We start from the raw sequence: 18,130 nt of genomic DNA, 5'->3' as shown, positions 1-18,130 counted from the left end.
TCATTGTGTACCTTGTGGACGATACTCCTACTACCATTGCAGAAGCATTTGCATCTCCAGATGCAGATGATTGGAAAGAAGCAGTTCATAATGAGATGGACTCTATTCTTTCAAATGGTACGTGGGAAGTCACTGATCGACCCTATGGATGCAAACCTGTGGGTTGCAAGTGGGTGTTTAAAAAGAAGCTCAAGCCTGATGGTACAATTGAAAAGTACAAGGCTAGGCTTGTGGCTAAAGGCTATACTCAGAAAGAAGGAGAAGACTTCTTTGATACTTACTCACCTGTTGCTAGAATGACCACTATTCGAGTACTACTTTCTTTGGCTGCCTCGTATGGTCTTCTTGTTCATCAGATGGATGTAAAGACAGCTTTTCTTAATGAAGAGATGGACGAGGAAATCTATATGGAACAGCATGATGGATTTGTAGTAAAGGGTCAAGAAAGCAAGGTGTGCAAGTTATTGAAATCTTTGTATGGTCTAAAGCAAGCACCAAAGCAGTGGCATGAGAAGTTTGACACGACTCTAACATCTACAGGCTTTGCCATTAATGAGGCAGACAGGTGTATATATTATCGCTGTGGTGGGGGCGAAGGAGTTATATTGTGCTTATATGTTGATGATATATTGATATTTGGCACAAACATTGATGTGATCAATGAAGTCAAGTCTTTTCTATCAAAGAGTTTTGATATGAAAGATCTGGGAGAAGCTGATGTGATTCTAAACATCAAGCTGATTAAGGCAGATGGTGGGATTACTCTCTCGCAATCTCACTATGTTGAAAAGGTTTTGAAGCGATTTGGCTTCTCTGAGTGCAAACCTTCTCCAACACCTTATGATCCCAGTGTGACACTGCGAAAGAACAAGAAGATTGGTTTAGACCAATTGAGATACTCTCAGATTGTCGGTTCACTCATGTATCTTGCTGGTGCAACAAGACCCGATATCTCGTTTGCTGTGAGCAAATTGAGTAGGTTCATGTCAAACCCCGGGACTGATCATTGGCATGCACTTGAGCGGGTTATGCGCTACCTGCAAGGTACAATGAGTTATGGAATTCACTATTCTGGTCAGCATGCAGTACTTGAAGGATATAGTGATTCGAACTGGATATCTGATGCAGACGAGCTTTATGCCACCAGTGGTTATGTCTTTACTATTGGTGGAGGTGCGGTATCATGGAGGTCATGCAAGCAGACCATTTTGACGAGGTCAACCATGGAAGCCGAGCTAGCTGCACTTGACACAGCAACCGTTGAGGCAGAATGGTTGCGTGAACTCTTGATGGACTTGCCGGTGGTTGAGAAACCAATACCAGCTATCCTTATGAACTGTGACAATCAGACAGTGATTGCTAAAGTGACGAGTTCTAAGGATAATGGAAAGTCATCAAGACATGTCAAAAGACGATTGAAGTCTGTCAGAAAGTTGAGAAACTTCGGAGTTATAAGTGTGACTTATATTTCAACAGATAAAAATCTGGTAGATCCTTTTACCAAGGGACTACCACGTAATGTGATAGAAATCGCATCGAGAGAGATGGGTATGAGACCCGAATAAAGTTGCCATGGTGGAAACCCAGTCTATGTGATCGGAGATCCCGTGAATTAGGTCCTGGGAAGAACAAGCCATTGGTGAACTGAGGAGAGTAACCTTTGACCCTCTCTAAGTAAAGATGCAATACTCTCAAATGCTGTAAGGCAGGTTGGCTTTGTGCCTTAATGTGTTCTGTTGGCTTGTATTAGCGAAGATGTTGTCCTGCAGAACATTCTTTGAAAGAACACACCTATATGAGTTAGACTGTCTAACGTCGCAGTCTATGAGATTTGGGTGATCTATAGTAAACTCATGAAGAGACCTTGGAGTACGACGTATATGCTCCACCCGAGAAGGGGACTACTGGTAGCCAAGTACTGGTCATGACTTCAAGTGAAACCCATTCACGCAAAACTTGCAATTCAAGGCATAGTCCATTGTCCAAGTTGTGGGTTGGTGTAGCTTGGAGTTCTAGGCGGAAGTTCAACTTAACAGTCTCTGCTGAAAAACTAGTATATTAAACAGTAGTGAACAGTGGCGAAAACTGCAGATGGGCATTTGAGATCTGGTGGGGGATTGTTAGGATTTATGGGCTTGGCCCAATTAAGAAATTCAAATAAATCCCAGAAAATCTCAAAAGCCCATACAAGAGGATGGCTAGAGGATAGGTGGAACCATTAGCACCATATTGCTAGTTCTAGTGGAGTAGAGCTAGCTTAAATATGGAAGCCACACTCACTCACCAAGTTATGGATGAGAGGAGAGAGTGTGGAGAGCCACACGCGCGCGCTCGCTCGCCTCGCCTCGTCTGGCCTGGCCTGGCCTGGCCTGGCCTGGCCGGGGCGGGGCGGGGCGGGGCGAAGGGCGCGGGCGCACGACATGCGCGTGAATGGTCCGCCGAAATCCGGCCCCTCGCCTTGCGGGAGCGCGGCTACCTTTTGCCGTTTGATTTTTTGGTTTCTTGGCTGTTACGCTTATCCTAACCGATCGCTATAAAATCTCAACTGATTGCAAGATTTTCATGGGCGGATAAGCACGGGGGTCGCGGACTCGGCCCTATAAAAGGAGCCCGGCAGCCAGCCTCCAAATCATCCCCAGATCCCAGTTCGCTTTCGCCTCTCTTCATAGCTGAGCCGCCTTTTAGTTCCCTTCGTCCCGACCGCAGAGGTGCATCTGCGATCAGGAGAGCAGGTCTCCGGAACCCTTCGTCTTCTAGATCCTGCACCGGGAGAGGGCGAATAAGGTTTTTGGGAAGCGTCTTCACGCGACTGCTCGTGATCTTCTGACCTCGTCGACCCTGTTGATTCGCTACTTCGACATCGTCGACCCAGCTGATTCTGGCGTGCGCCAACTATAAGTAAGTCTAATCAGTACGCATCATCTGATTTGGCTTTTATTTCAGTTCTTCTGATTTGGTCATGATTTATATTCGGAATTTAATTTGGAATTTGTCTAATTATTCAACACCGAGTGTCCGAGAAAAAGTACTCGACAAAGAAGGCTTTGCCGATGCACTGTATGCCGAGTGTTCTTTGCCGAGTGTGACACTCGGTAAAGTCTTTGCCGAGTGGTAATATCTCATGTTCCTGTCATCCGTCATGTATTCTCCTATGAATATATGCTTCTGCTATGGAGATTAGTGGCATGCAAGGAATTGTTGGAGAAAATTCAAGAAAAGGGTAAAACTATCTATTCTCATTTTCGGCGGTTGAATGTAACATGATGCATGAGCCCTCACGTCCATAGATAATTATTGCAACACTCTTGTGTACGTTATCACAGATTGATGTTTCAAACAAACAAGATCAGATGACTACTAAATTGAAGAAAACTGAAATATTCTCTCAAGCGGTTTATTGAAACCAATACATAATTTATAACGCCTGGAGGAAATGATAAAAAAAGTGGGTTTTATTGAGCGATCGATAGCATCTTAATTTACTTAGCCTTGTCCACCTTGGCCAGAGCTAGAGCCTGATGCACCTCCGTATCCACCGGCATACCCACCGTCATGCCCACCGCCTTCACCGCCACCGCTTCCCCCGCCATTGGCAGAACTTCCACCGTTTGGACCAGCAACGTAGCTAGAAGAGATCCCTCTTCCAGAACCAGAGCCGGAACCACTCCCGTTTTGTGGACCTCCTCCACGGCCACCACCACCACCACTGCCTTGTGCATCTGAGTACCCTCCACCATAGAAGCCAACAGTGTAGCTACGACTTGCCGAAGACCCGGAACCAGCTCCAGACCCACCATTATCGCCGCCGCCGCTCCCGCCACCGTCTACACTAGCCATGGAGCTACCGGTCCCATATGGCCCACCAGGAGTGTTGGTAGCTCCAGCGGATCCGTAGCCGGAGCCAGATCCTGAACCATAGCCATTCATGGAACCTCCACCTTCCCCTCCTCCCCCTCCCTGACCAGCAGCGTCGGTCATTGGGTGCTCCCAAGGGAACTCCCTAGCTTTGGATACACCAATGGTCAACAGGGCTACAAGGCTAAAGGATAGGAGCCTCTTACTCTCCATTATTGTGACTTGGTGTTGTGTGGGAGATGAGCTGAATGAAGGCAACATGTACGCGAACGTAGAGATATTTATACTGCTTTAGCCAAGAAAAATGCATTACTTTATATCAGCTGTATATATGCATACAACTGGCGAGGATACGGCACGGTGTACAGACAGAAAAAAAAGTCCAATACACATGCAAACGAAATCTGTCGGTCGCAACAGTTTCGGTGCATCTCTCGCGCGCGTCACGTGGATCGTAGTAGAAGCAAGCCATAGAATACGTTTCGTTATTTTTTTTGTCCCCGATTCCCAAGGTAGATGCTCGATCGTTAGGGCACCTGCTCAGGATAATTAATTGAACCATTGGAGAAGAGAGAGAGATGCTTTTGTAAATAGCTATGTTCTCCCTCCGTTCTAAATTATGTTCATTTCAACCTTTTAGGGGGTGTTTGGTTTGAGGAATCACTTCATCCAAAATGTGGTGGTGCATCATGAGTCAATTCCTCAAATTTGGTGGGATGACCTCATGCCTTATATTAGTACTAACTAAATAACTATAAGGAATGAGGTGATGATGGATCAACTCAATCCATTCCACAAACCAAACAAAAAAGTGAGGAGTGAGAAGACGATGGACTAGATCATTCCTCAAACCAAACAGCTTATTAGATTATCATAACATCTCAAATTTAAACAAGTTTATGTAATAGAATGGAAATATTTATGATACTAAATAAGTATTGTTAGATTTTTACTAATTACATATCTATAGTATATTTATTTGATTCCATAATTTTTGTAACGACAAAGTCTGGAAAATACTCGGAAAACTCTTTGTCGAGTGTGAGGTCTCGGTGAACTGAACATCGACAGCGGTCTCTTTGCCAAGTACTTTTTATCGTACACTCGGCAAAGAAAGTCGTTGTGACGGCGCCAAGTGACGGTGATGGAGGCTTTGCCGAGTGTATTCATTGACACTCCGCAAAGAAGCAGCCTTGTTGAGTGCCTACTGGCCTGACACTCAGCAAAGAAAGGTCCAATGGGCTCCCATGGTAGCCTCTATGTCGAGAGTCACAAGCTGGCACTTGGCAAAGAGAGCTACTTTGTCGAGTGTTAGCTTGCCTGACACTCGACAAAGGGAGTACCAGTGGGCTCCTTTTTCGGTCTCTGTGCCGAGTGCGCTGGCCCTAGGCCCACAGGGGGACACACGACGAAGCCTTACTTTACCGAGTGTCGAGGAAAGACACTCGGTGAAACCTTACTTTGCCAAGTACTCACAGGGGGACACTCGGCAAAGAAGTTAGTTTGCCGAGTGTCAACTCCGAACACTTCACATAATTAACGATTGTCACTAGAAAATAAAGTCTGATGGAGCTATAAGGCATGTTTGGTTAAGTTTTTTCTGGCCAGCTTTTATGAGAATCTAGCTCTATAAAGAATCTTGCTATGGGAAGAATCTAAGTATCGTGGGGATTACATGCGGAGAAAGATGAAATGGTCCAAAGGGTTTAGGATCTAGAAAGTGATGGATTCCTACTATCGTGACAACTCGATCGATTATGTGTTCATGTTGATTTTGGATGATTTTTACCAGAATGATTCTTATAGAAGCGGACTAAAAAGTTGGAACGTTTGGCTGTCCGTGGCAGCTTTTGGTGGCCAGAAGCTGAAAAAATCCAAACAGATAGGACCATAGATTGCCAAGTGAACTGAATTAAATTGTTGGCACTAAGAATGACCTGACTCGTAGTGCCTCGACACGACATGGTGAAAGGGAATTAGGCTTACACCTATTTCCTAAGTAATTTTGGTGATTCAATTGCCCAAACACAAATAATTGGACTAACTACTTTTCTCTAGTCTATAAGTTATACAGGTGCCAAAGGTTCACACTAAGCCAATAAAAAGACCAAGAAAAGGGTTCAACAAAGAGAGCAAGGGATAACCGAAGGCACCCTGGTCTGGCGCACCGGACAGTGTCCGGTGCACCAGGGGACTCCAAGCTAAACTTCGCACCTTCAGGAATTCTCAGAGGCGCTTCACTATAATTCATCGGACTGTCCGGTGCACCACCGGACAGTGTCCGGTGCCCCAAGACCAAGCGACTCTGAACTCGCCAGCTTCGGGAATTCGCTCCGCTATAATTCACCGGACATGTCCGGTGCACACCGGACTGTCCGGTGAGCCAGCGGAGCAACGGCTACTTCGCGCGCAACGGTCGACTGCAACGCATTAAATGCGCGCCAGCGCGCGCAGAGGAGCAGGGCACGCACGGGTGGCACACCGGACAGTCTACAGGACTTGTCCGGTGCGCCACCGGACAGCCAGGCGGGCCCATAAGACAGAGCTCCAACGGTCGGAACCCAACGACCATGTGACGTGGCTGGTGCACCGGACACTGTCCGGTGGCGCACCGGACTGTTCGGTGCGCCATGCGACAGCAGCCTCCACCAAACGGCTAGTTTGGTGGTTGGGGCTATAAATACCCCCAACCACCCCACATTCAAGTCATCCAACAACTACTTACAAGAGCTCTAGCATTCAATTCTAGACACACCCAAGTGATCAAATCCTCTCCCAATTCCACACAAGGCTTTAGCAATTAGTGAGAGAGATTTGTTGTGTTCTTTTGAGCTCTTGCGCTTGGATTGCTTCTTGCTTTCATTCTTTCTTGCGGACAACTCAATTGTAACCGAGGCAAGAGACACCAATTGTGTGGTGGTCCTTGCGGGGAAGTTTGTTCCCGTTTGATTGAGAAGAAGAAGCTCACTCGGTCCGAGGGACCGTTTGAGAGAGGGAAAGGGTTGAAAGAGACCCGGTCTTTGTGACCACCTCAACGGGGAGTAGGTTTGCGAAAACCGAACCTCGGTAAAACAAATCCGCGTGTCATACTCTTTATTCGCTTGCGATTTGTTTTGCACCCTCTCTTTCGGACTCGATTATATTTCTAACGCTAACCCGGCTTGTAGTTATGATTAAGTTTGTAAATTTCAGTTTCGCCCTATTCACCCCCCCTCTAGGCGACTTTCAATTGGTATCGGAGCCTGGTACTTCATTACAGCTTAACCGCTCGAAGTGATGTTGGGAGATCACGCCAAGAAGGAGATGGAGACCGGCGATAAGCCCACTACAAGCCACGGGAAAGCTACATCGGAAGAGTCCCGCAACAAGGGGAAGGGGAAGGAGAAGAAAGCCTCTTCCCACAAGTCGCATCGGAGTGGAGACAAGAAAAAGAAGATGAGGAAGGTGGTCTACTACGAGACCGATACTTCATCACTGTCGGCGTTTCGAGACCGGGGGGTCCCTGGGCCGACGAGTGAAATGTCGCCGCGTGCCCCAGCCCAGATGGGTCGGCGCGAGGCCGAGCGCGAAGGGGGGAAGAAGGCGTGAGAGAGGTGGAAATCCCTCGGCCTTCGTGTTCGTCCCGCACCCAAGTCTGGTGCGCTTGCAGTAGGGGGTTACAAGCGTTCCACGCGGGAGGGAGCGAGCGGCCTCACGCGAGCGCCAGTCCCGTCCTCTTCCCCGCGTGGCCAACCCTCTCTAAGGGGGCCCTGGTCCTTCCTTTTATAGGCGCAAGGAGAGGATCCAGGTGTACAATGGGGGTGTAGCAGAGTGCTAACGTGTCTAGCGAAGGAGAGCTAGCGCCCTAAGTACATGCCATCGTGGCAGCCGGAGAGGTTTTGGCACCCGGTTCATGTGGTGTCGTGGCCATCGGAGGAGCGCTGGAGCCTGGCGGAAGGACAGCTGTCGGAGCTGTCGAGTCCTTGCTGACGTCCTCTTGCTTCCGTAAGGGGGCTGAGAGCCGCCATCGTCATAGAGCGTGCGGGGCGCCATCATTGCTTGTCTGGCGGAGCGAGCCAGATGGGACGCCGATCTTGTTTCCCGTATCCTGAGTCAGCTTGGGGTAGGGTAATGATGGCGCCTCCTGTCGACGTGGCCGGTCCGCGCCCTAGGTTGGGCGATGTGGAGGCTCCTCCGAGGTCGAGGTCGAGTCTGTCTTCCGAGGCCGAGGTCGAGTCCGAGCCCCTGGGTCGGGCGAGGCGGAGACCGTCGGCTGAGGCCAGGGCTGAGTCCGAGCCCTGGGGTCGGGCGAAGCGGAGTTCGTCGTCTTCAGGGGCTAAGCCCGAGTCCGAGCCCAGGGTCAGGCGGAGCGGAGTTCGCCGTCTTCTGGGGCTTAGCCCGAGTCTGAGCCCTGGGTCGGGCGGAGCGGAGTTCGCCGTCTTCCGGGGCTTTGCCTGAGTCCGAGCCCTGGGTCGGGCGGAGCGGAGTTCGCCGTCTTCCGGGGCTTAGCCCGAGTCCGAGCCCTGGGTCGGGCGGAGTGAAGTTCGCCGTCTTCTAGGGCTTAGCCCGAGTCCGAGCCCTGGGTCGGGCGAAGCAGAGTTTCCTATGGTGCCTGAGGCCGGGCCTGGCTACCTGTCAGCCTCGCTCTGTCGAGTGGCACAACAGTCGGAGCGGCGCAGGCGGCGCCGTCCTTCTGTCAGGCCGGTCAGTGGAGCGGCGAAGTGACTGCGGTCACTTCGGCTCTGTCGACTGGAGGACGTGCGTCAGAATAAAGGTGTCAGGCCACCTTTGCATTAAATGCTCCTGCGATTTGGTCGGTTGGTGTGGCGATTTTGCCAGGGTTGCTTCTTGGCGAAGACTGGGCCTCGGGCGAGCCGGAAGTATGTTCGTCGCTGGAGGGGGCCTCGGGCGAGACGTAGATCCTCCAGGGTCGGCTGCCCTTGCCCGAGGCTGGGCTCGGGCGAGGCGTGATCGAATCCCTCGAATGGACCGATCCCTGACTTAGTCGCACCCATCAGGCCTTTGCAGCTTCGTGCTGATGGGGGTTACCAGCTGAGAATTAGGAGCCTTGAGGGTACCCCTAATTATGGTCCCCGACAGTAGCCCCCGAGCCTCGAAGGGAGTGTTAATACTCGCTTGGAGGCTTTCGTCGCACTTTTTTGCAAGGGGACCAGCCTTTCTCGGTTGCGTTTTGTTCCGGTGGGTGCGCGCGAGCGCACCCGCCGCGTGTAGCCCCCGAGGCCAAGGAGGAGTGGTTTGACTCCTCCGAGGTCTTAATGCCTCGCGCAATGCTTCGGCTGGTCTGGTTGTTCCCTCATGCGAGCTGGCCGTAGCCCGGGTGCACGGTCGGGTCCCAAGTTCTCGGGCTGGTATGTTGACGCTGTCAACGGTTTGGCCGAAGCCGGGTTTGCGAGAGCAGCCCCTGAGCCTCTGCACAGGGCGAGAGGACGGTCAGGGACAGACTCGACTTTTTTACATACGCCCCTGCGTCGCCTTTCCGCAAGGAGGAGGGGGGAAAGCGCCATGTTGCCCTCGGAGGGCGCCGAACATGGTGTCTCCGGTGAGCTGCTGGCGGGTAATCCGAGCGGACGTTTGTGCCCCATTTGTTAGGGGTCGGCTAGAGGCCCAGAGGCGCGCCCAAAAGTACCTGCGGGTGATCTGCCGGACCCGGTCCCCTGTCGACGGGGTCCGAGGGCTCGATGCCTCCCTCTGATGGGATTCTGTTACAAGATCGTTCCCGCTGGTCTCGGAAATGTCCTAGGGTACCTCGGGAGTGTAGCCCGAGCCTCGGTTATGTATCGAACGTACCCAGGGTCATCCCTCGCTCTATGTCTGAGGCGGCTGTGAACCCTTCGAGGGCCAGCCTTCAAACCCCTGATCAGTAGTGGGCGCGAAGCCCGAGTGGCCTGAGGCAGCCGTTGAACCCTTCCGAGGAGCCGGCCTTCAAACCTCTGACCAGTAGTGGGTGTGGAGCCCACACGCTCTGAGGCGGCTGTTAAACCCCTCCGAGGGGCCAGCCTTCGAACCTCTGATCAGTAGGGAGGCTCGGAGCCTGTTTCCTTCACGGAGAAGGATCCTTTTCGGGGTATCCCCCTTTCTCGGTCCCTGTTGTAAGAGAGAGAAAGAGGAAAAGGAAAAGGATACGAAATCGAATGATGTGGCGTACCTTTTTTGACGCGGTCATTATGGCGAAGGCGAAGCGTCGCTCGCTTCTCCTGCCAGAGGCGCCGCCTGTCGCGCCGCGGAGTTAATGCGACGGAGCGGGCGGTTCGCGAGGTGGCCGTTGCGCGTGCGCGAGTGTAACGCCCTGAATTTGGAGGTAGAATTTTTTCTTCTTTTCTCTCACCAAATTCGGAAGTTACTCTCTTTTCTCTTTCTTGTTTCGCTCCTCCTTCCCAATTTCAAACCAGTATAGCGACAGGTGTCCGTGTCATGTATAAACCAAAACCTAAGTGTCATGGGTGTTGCATCATGCCGAAGCACATTTCTTTGTCTGATGTTGAGTGTTCGTCTTGTTCCGTTCCGGATTTCGATTCGCGATTTAATTCCATTTAGTGGTCCGCGCTCGTCGTGGGTTTTCGATCCGTGAAGTGGCCCGGCCCAGCCTAGCCCAGCCCAGCCCAGCCCTGCCCGGCCCGGTCCGGCCCAGCCCTGCGCGCCCCTAGCGCCCAAACCCCCCATGCGCCCCCCTTCTCCCTCTCTCTCTCATTTGGATCTCCCGCGCAACAACCTCTCCTCTCCCTCTTCCACCTCTCTCTCCCTGTGGTGCCCTAGGATTTGGAGACGGCGATCACCGGATTTTGGACCCCGAGGTGAGCTCCCCTCCCCTCCCCTTCCCTTCTCCCTCTCCCTCTCCCTCCTCTTCTTCCCCCCGCGCGCGCCCTCCCTCTCCCCCTGCCCGCGCGCGCCCCCGCCCTTCCCCCTGCGCGCGGCGGCGCGGCCCCCGCCCCGGCCTCCCCGACGGCGCTCGGCCCCCCCGCCCGGCCTCCCTCCTCTGCGACGCTCGGCCCCTCCCCCTCCCTCCCCGGCGGCGCTCGGCCCCGCCCCGGCCTCCCCGGCGGCGCTCGGCCCCCCGCCCGGCCTCTCTCCCCGGCGGCGCTCGGCCCCGCCCCGGCCTCCCCGGCGGCGCTCGGCCCCCGCCCGGCCTCCCCTCGCGGCGGCGCAGCCCCGCCCCCTGCCCCTCCCCGGCGAGGCGGCGCCCGCCCCCTGCCCCGGCCCCTGCGCGCGGCGGCGCCCGCCCCTGCCCCGGCCCCTGCGCGTGGCGCTCGCCCGCCCCGCCCCTCGGCTCGGCCGGCCGTGGTGGCCCGGCGCCCTCCCGCGGCGCGGCGAGCCCCGCTCGCCCGCGCGCGCCCGCCCCCGGCTCGGCCGCCCGCCTCCCGGCGAGCTCGGCCGCCCCCCCCGGTTCAACCGCCCCGTGCCCCGGCTCGGCCGCCCGTCCCCGCGCTCGGCCTCGTCCGGCCGTATCCTCGCTCGCCCGCGCTCGCTTTCCCCGGCGTGCTTGCCCGCTCGCCCCGCCGTGCCTTGCTCGCGTCGTGTCGGCCCCTGCGTGGCCTCGAGCTTGGCCCAGCGTGCCTATGGCGCGCGGCTTTGAGCTCGGCTAGCGCTCGGCCCCGACGTGCGCACGGCTAGTCCGTGGCGTGTGCGTGCGGCCTCGCGCGCGTGCCCGCGTAGTGCGCGTGCCTTGGCACGACCCGTCGTGCCCCGTCTACCCCCAGACGCCCCGTCTACCCCCCCCCCCCCCCCCCCCCCGTGTCCTATGCGCGCTAATCTCATGTTTATATTAATAAGATAGGAGTCTCAATTTGGAAATTGGTTACGTTAGTTGATTTGTATAACTAATCATCTATCTCGTTCAATGTTAATCTACTAAAAGTGGTCGCGATTAGATTAGTGCATGTAGCTAATTCTTTTGTTAGAACCAATTAAAAACTAGAGCACGTGACGTCTAGTCCTTCGTTTACCCGTAGTGCCCCTCGAGCATAAGCTTTAACCCCTGTGAGACCTTCTCTTGTTTCTTTCTAACCAAGGTAAATTCATTATCGTATGTGGTATTCTATGCATATTTGCTTTACTTGTTCTCTTGTATGGTGTACTGTTGGTTTCCTAATTTCAATGGATGGATGTATGTATGTTTGCACTCGCTTAGAGAACGACCCGGTCGAAGAGCCCGAGGAACCCGCAGGAGAAGCCCCTGAGCAGCAATCGGTTGGTGGAGGCAAGTGTCCTTTGACCTATCTCTGTCCTATTCATTCTTTAATTCACCTCCCGCATTACACATTTATGCCTAAGGATTGACTAGCTTTTGTTATCCATGTCCTTGTTTACCTATGTGGGTCGGATTATTATTGCTTAGCTTTATGCTATTGCTTAACTCTAATCAATGAACATGATGAGATTATCTATGATACGCTGTTTTCCCTTCTCTTATTATGATGTTACTTGTGGCCTTTAAGGGGGCTCGAGCGGTTTCTCGAGTGCCTCTCCGTAAGGACCTGTTCTATGGATGACCGCCCGGGAAAACAGTGCAACCATGAGGGTGGAATGGGATGCCCCTAGCTGAATAATTAGAGGATCCGGGGTGTAGTTCGCTTCGCCGTCGTGCCGTCAATGGGGCTCGGTGTATGCGGCTCGCTCTGCCAAGGTTGATTTGTCCCTTGGGGAGGAGTGCGGTACATTTAGGAAACCTAACGGGCGGCTATAGTCCCGGGGAATCTTTGTAAAGGCTATGTAGTGATGCCCTGCTGGGTCACCTTGGTAGTGATCAATGGAGAGTCATGATCTCCGGGCAGAATGGGAATCACGGCTTGTGGGTAAAGTGCACAACCTCTGCAGAGTGTTTGAAAACTGATATATCAGCCGTCCTCGCGGTTATGAGCGGCCAAGGGAGCTCCAGTGATTAGTGGTACTTGATCAGAGACATTATGGTACAGGTGGTTATGAGATCGATGGTTCTAGTTATGACTATGGTGCTGGTAAGTGGTATTCTTTCGTTTGGAAAGGGTACATCGGGCTAATAACTTGGGTTAATGCTAAAACCTGGCTTTCTATTAGTAAATAATAATCTGACCAACTAAAAGCAACTGCTTGACTTATCCCCACATAAAGCTAGTCCACTACAGCCAAACAGGATACTTGCTGAGTATGTTGATGTGTACTCACCCTTGCTCTACACACCAAACCCCCCCATCCCCAGGTTGTCAGCATTGCAACCACTGCTCAGGAGAAGATGAAGCTGTGGAAGGAGACTTCCAGGAGTTCCAAGATTACGACGAGTTCTAGGCGTGGGTTAGCGGCAACCCCCAGTCGGCTGCCTGTGAAGCCCGCAGTTATCTACGTTTCTTTTCCGCACTTTGATTTATTGTAAGAACTATATGGACGTCTCAGACGTATGATGTAATCGACTATTATTTCCCTTTTAATACTATTTTGAGCACTGTGTGATGATGTCTATGTTATGTAACTGCTGTGTACGTGAATAACTGATCCTGGCACGTACATGGTTCGCATTCGGTTTGCCTTCTAAAACCGGGTGTGACATAAGTGGTATCAAAGCCGTGCTGACTGTAGGACCGCTAACCTAGAATAGAATGGTCGTTCTAAGGACTATAGACCTCTGTCCCTGCCTTGACTTTGATATCTCTTGAAAAGTTGGTCATACCGACCAAACCTATGTTCTACTATATAATATACCTTGCTGAAAATCATGTTTTATTCTAATCCTTCATTTATTTATGATTCATTATTTGCTGGTCATATTAATTCTGTTCTCACCCTTTTGCTTGCGATGTCTTTTGTAAATGGCTCGACTTAGACACACTGCACGAAAGTCCGTCATCCCCTTCTTACCCTCCCGTCTTGCTGAGCGTCCGCTTCGCCGTCCCGTGGCCGGACAGTCCAGCCACTTGGAGAGACTGCACCACCGCCTGCATGAGGAGCAGGAACGTCGACGACAGGAGCAGCAGGGCTCTTCCTTCTCGCTCCAGCAGGAGATAGAGTCTGTGAGGAGCTGCTCCCCTGTGCTTCCTCTAGAGGCGCCCCCTGCACCACCACTGGGCGCCCTAGCTTCTGGAGTAGCTGCTGGAGGAGACCCAGACGACGGAGGTGGCGACGACAGCTCGAGCCACGACACCGACTTCTCTGCTGACCATGAGCCGGAAGGATGGGTTGCTCGACCCATCACTCGCGACGCTGCCCGCGGGTGTCACTTCCACGATGCGCTCGACACCCTGCTACGTCGGGCACTTAACCGGCGTACTTGGTCCATCGAGTATCGCTGTGTGGTCTACCAGCATAGTCGCGGGGTCTACCCGGACCGCTGGGAGGCGACCTGCTTGGTGCGCCGCCCGGAGAACAGTCTCTAGGGTGCGGAGGCCTGCTCAGAGCACTATTCTATCTCTGAGCGGGACTCAGCTGAGGCGGCCATGCAAGATGCCGCACGGCGTGCGCTTTCGCACTACTGCTCGGTTCTCGGTGGAGTAGCTGACGGTCTTGACCTGAAGTATTACCCCCGCCATCCATCTGGCAGCACAGGAGGCGTGATTGTCTCACCTGTCGGTGAGGGCAATCCTAGGTTGAGCAGCACAGTCAACCTAGCTGTCGTGCTAAACACGGAGCTGGACCATGCGCTAGACGAGCTGAGTAGGGCTCGTGCTGAGCTCGCCCTGCTGCAGGCTGAGCGCGCGGAACGTCGTCACCTGGATGGTGGCTCCCCCGCTCCCGTCGGGACTCAGCACCCGTACTGCTCACCTCGGCGTGGACACCAGTCTTATGGCAATCCCGACTGCAAGACCAAGATAAATCTAGAACCATAGATCGTTAGAGTTGGATCTCGTAATTAATACGAAATATATACATAGAAGCTACAGTCTTAGCGATTGTCTCGGTCTTAGTTAATCTTAGTTAGACAGGGTAGTTTGCTATATCCTGTGCATTTATGATTGTCATGATGAACTATGTTTGGTTTGGATCTTTGTAATGATTGTCACCAGAGTGTGGGTATCCCCTGCATTTTGGTTTACCTATTATGTTAATGGAGTTAGTTATATAGTTGGGGAACCTTTTTATTCTACTTTCCTTTTTATCTGAGAAGCTGTGTGGTCTGTGTTGGAGATCAGTGAAGATGCTCATCTGTTCAGTGCTGTTGAAGAATTCTATACTCTTTTCTTATGCTGCAAGATTTGCCAGATCAGTTCTGATGTGTGGTTGCATTCTGCAGATGTCAGAGAACAGGCGCAGAGGAGGAAGGCGTGCTCAGCAGGAGCGAGCCGCTCAGCAGGATGAGGTGCCCCAGCAACAGCACCTGCCGCCCCCGCCCCCGATGTCCATCGAGCAGATGTTTCTGATGCAGACTCAGGCAGTTCAAGCCATCGGTCAGACTCTGGCCGCCATTCAGCAGCAGCAGCAACAGCAGCAGCAGGCCCCACCTCAGCCTCAGATGCCTCAGATGCCCAGAGACAAGCGTGCTGAATTCATGAGAGGTCATCCACCGACGTTTGCTCATTCTTCTGACCCCATGGATGCTGAAGACTGGCTACGCACTGTGGAGCGGGAGTTGCATACCGCTCAGTGCGATGATAGGGAGAATGTCCTGTATGGTCCCCGTCTGTTGAGAGGAGCAGCCCAATCATGGTGGGAGTCTTACCTCGCCACCCATGCCCACCCTGACGCCATCACCTGGGAAGAGTTCAGAGGAAGCTTTCGTCAGTACCATGTGCCTGCAGGTCTGATGACAGTGAAGAAGGAGGAGTTCCTGGCCCTCAAGCAAGGGCCATTGTCTGTCAGTGAGTACCGAGACAGGTTTCTGCAGTTGTCTCGCTATGCTCCTGAGGATGTCAACACTGACGCCAAGCGACAGTACCGTTTCCTGAGAGGCTTGGTTGACCCTCTGCAGTACCAACTGATGAATCACACCTTCCCGACATTCCAGCACCTGATTGACAGAGCAATCATGACAGAAAGGAAGCGTAAAGAGATGGAGGATCGTAAGCGCAAGATCAGTGGACCCCAGCCTGGAAGCAGCAGTCGTCCTCGTTTCTCAGGCAATCAAACTCAGCAGTTCAGGCAGAACCAGTGCCCCACCTCAGCAGCATCAGCAGTTTCAAAGGCAGTACCCTCAGCATCAGTACCAGAACCGTCAGAGCAATCAGTCAGGAGGTTAGTTTCAGAGGCAGAATCAGCAGGCACCTCGTCTTCCTGCCCTAGCAAACCAGCAGAACAGTCAGGCTGCACCAGCTCAGATTGGGAACAGAGCATGTTTCCACTGTGGAGAGCAAGGCCACTGGGTGATGCAGTGTCCGAAGAATGCAGCCCAGCAGCAGTCAGGCCCCAATGCCCCAGAAAGCAGAATGTGTCTTAGCCTGGAGCAGGCAATCGCCCTCAGCCGCGCTATAACCATGGGAGACTGAACCACTTGGAGGCTGAAGCAGTTCAGGAGACCCCCGGCATGATAGTAGGTATGTTCCCAGTCGAATCCCATATTGCAGAAGTGTTATTTGATACTGGAGCAACGCATTCTTTCATTACTGCATCTTGGGTAGAAGCACATAATCTTCCAATTACTACCATGTCAACCCCCATTCAAATTGACTCAGCCGGTGGTAGAATTCGAGCCGATAGCATTTGTTTGAACTTATGTGTGGAAATAAGGGGGATAGCATTTCCCGCCAACCTCATAGTAATGGGTACTCAGGGAATAGATGTCATCCTAGGGATGAATTGGCTAGATAAGTATCAGGCAGTTATCAGTTGTGATAAGAGGACAATCAAGTTGGTGTCCCCACTAGGAGAGGAAGTGGTGACCGAGTTAGTCCCGCCTGAGCCAAAGAAAGGAAGTTGTTATCAGATGGCCGTTGATAGCAGTGAAGCAGATCCAATTGAGAGTATCAAGGTTGTGTCCAAGTTCCCAGATGTGTTTCCAAAGGACTTACCGGGTATGCCACCAGAGCGGAAAGTTGAGTTTGCCATAGAGCTTCTTCCTGGAACCGCCCCCATCTTTAAGAGAGCTTACAGAATATCTGGACCAGAGTTGGTTGAGCTTAAGGAGCAGATTGATGAACTGTCAGAGAAAGGTTACATTCGGCCAAGCACCTCGCCTTGGGCCGCCCCTGTCCTGTTCGTGGAAAAGAAAGATGGCACCAAAAGGATGTGTATCGATTATCGAGCTTTGAATGAAGTCACGATCAAGAACAAGTACCCTTTGCCCAGAATAGAAGATCTGTTCGACCAGTTGAGAGGAGCCAGTGTGTTCTCCAAGATTGATCTGAGGTCAGGTTATCATCAGCTCAGGATCCGACCTTCGGACATTCCGAAGACGGCATTCATTACCAAGTATGGTTTGTATGAGTTCACAGTGATGTCTTTTAGTTTGACCAATGCGCCAGCGTTCTTTATGAACTTGATGACATTCTGATTTACTCTCAAAGCGAAGAAGAGCATGCAGATCATTTGAAGATGGTATTGCAGAGATTGCGAGAGCACCAGTTGTATGCAAAGTTGAGAAAGTGTGAATTCTGGATCAATGAAGTCCTGTTCTTGGGTCACATAATCAACAAAGAAGGATTGGCTGTGGATCCGAAGAAAGTGGCAGACATTCTGAACTGGAAAGCGCCAACAGATACTCGAGGAATTAAGAGTTTCATTGGAATGGCCGGATATTATCGGCGATTCATTGAAGGGTTTTCAAAGATTGCGAAACCAATGACAGCGTTGCTAGGCAACAAGGTTGAGTTCAGGTGGACCCAGAAATGCCAAGAGGCCTTCGAAGCGCTGAGAGAGAAGTTGACAACAGCGCCTGTCCTAGTCTTGCCTGATGTGCACAAGCCCTTCTCGATGTATTGTGATGCTTGTTACACTGGTTTGGGATGCGTGTTGATGCAAGAGGGAAGAGTTGTGGCCTACTCGTCCCGACAGTTGAAGGTTCATGAGAAGAATTACCCAATCCATGATCTAGAGTTGGCAGTAGTGGTTCACGCACTGAAGACATGGAGGCACTACTTGTATGGACAGAAATGTGATGTTTACACAGACCACAAGAGTCTGAAGTACATATTCACTCAGTCAGAGTTGAATATGAGGCAGCGAAGATGGTTAGAGCTGATCAAAGACTATGAGTTGGAGATCCATTACCACCCAGGCAAAGCAAACGTAGTGGCAGATGCTTTGAGCAGGAAGAGTCAAGTCAATCTGATGGTCGCTCATCCGATGCCTTATGAGTTGGCCAAGGAGTTTGACAGGTTGAGTCTCGGATTTTTGAACAATTCACGAGGAGTCACATTCGAGTTGGAACCTACCTTGGAGC

The sequence above is a fragment of the Zea mays genome, chromosome 5, assembly GCF_902167145.1.
Source record: "Zea mays cultivar B73 chromosome 5, Zm-B73-REFERENCE-NAM-5.0, whole genome shotgun sequence".
NCBI lineage: Eukaryota > Viridiplantae > Streptophyta > Magnoliopsida > Poales > Poaceae > Zea > Zea mays.
Note: the sequence above shows the minus strand (reverse complement) of the source record.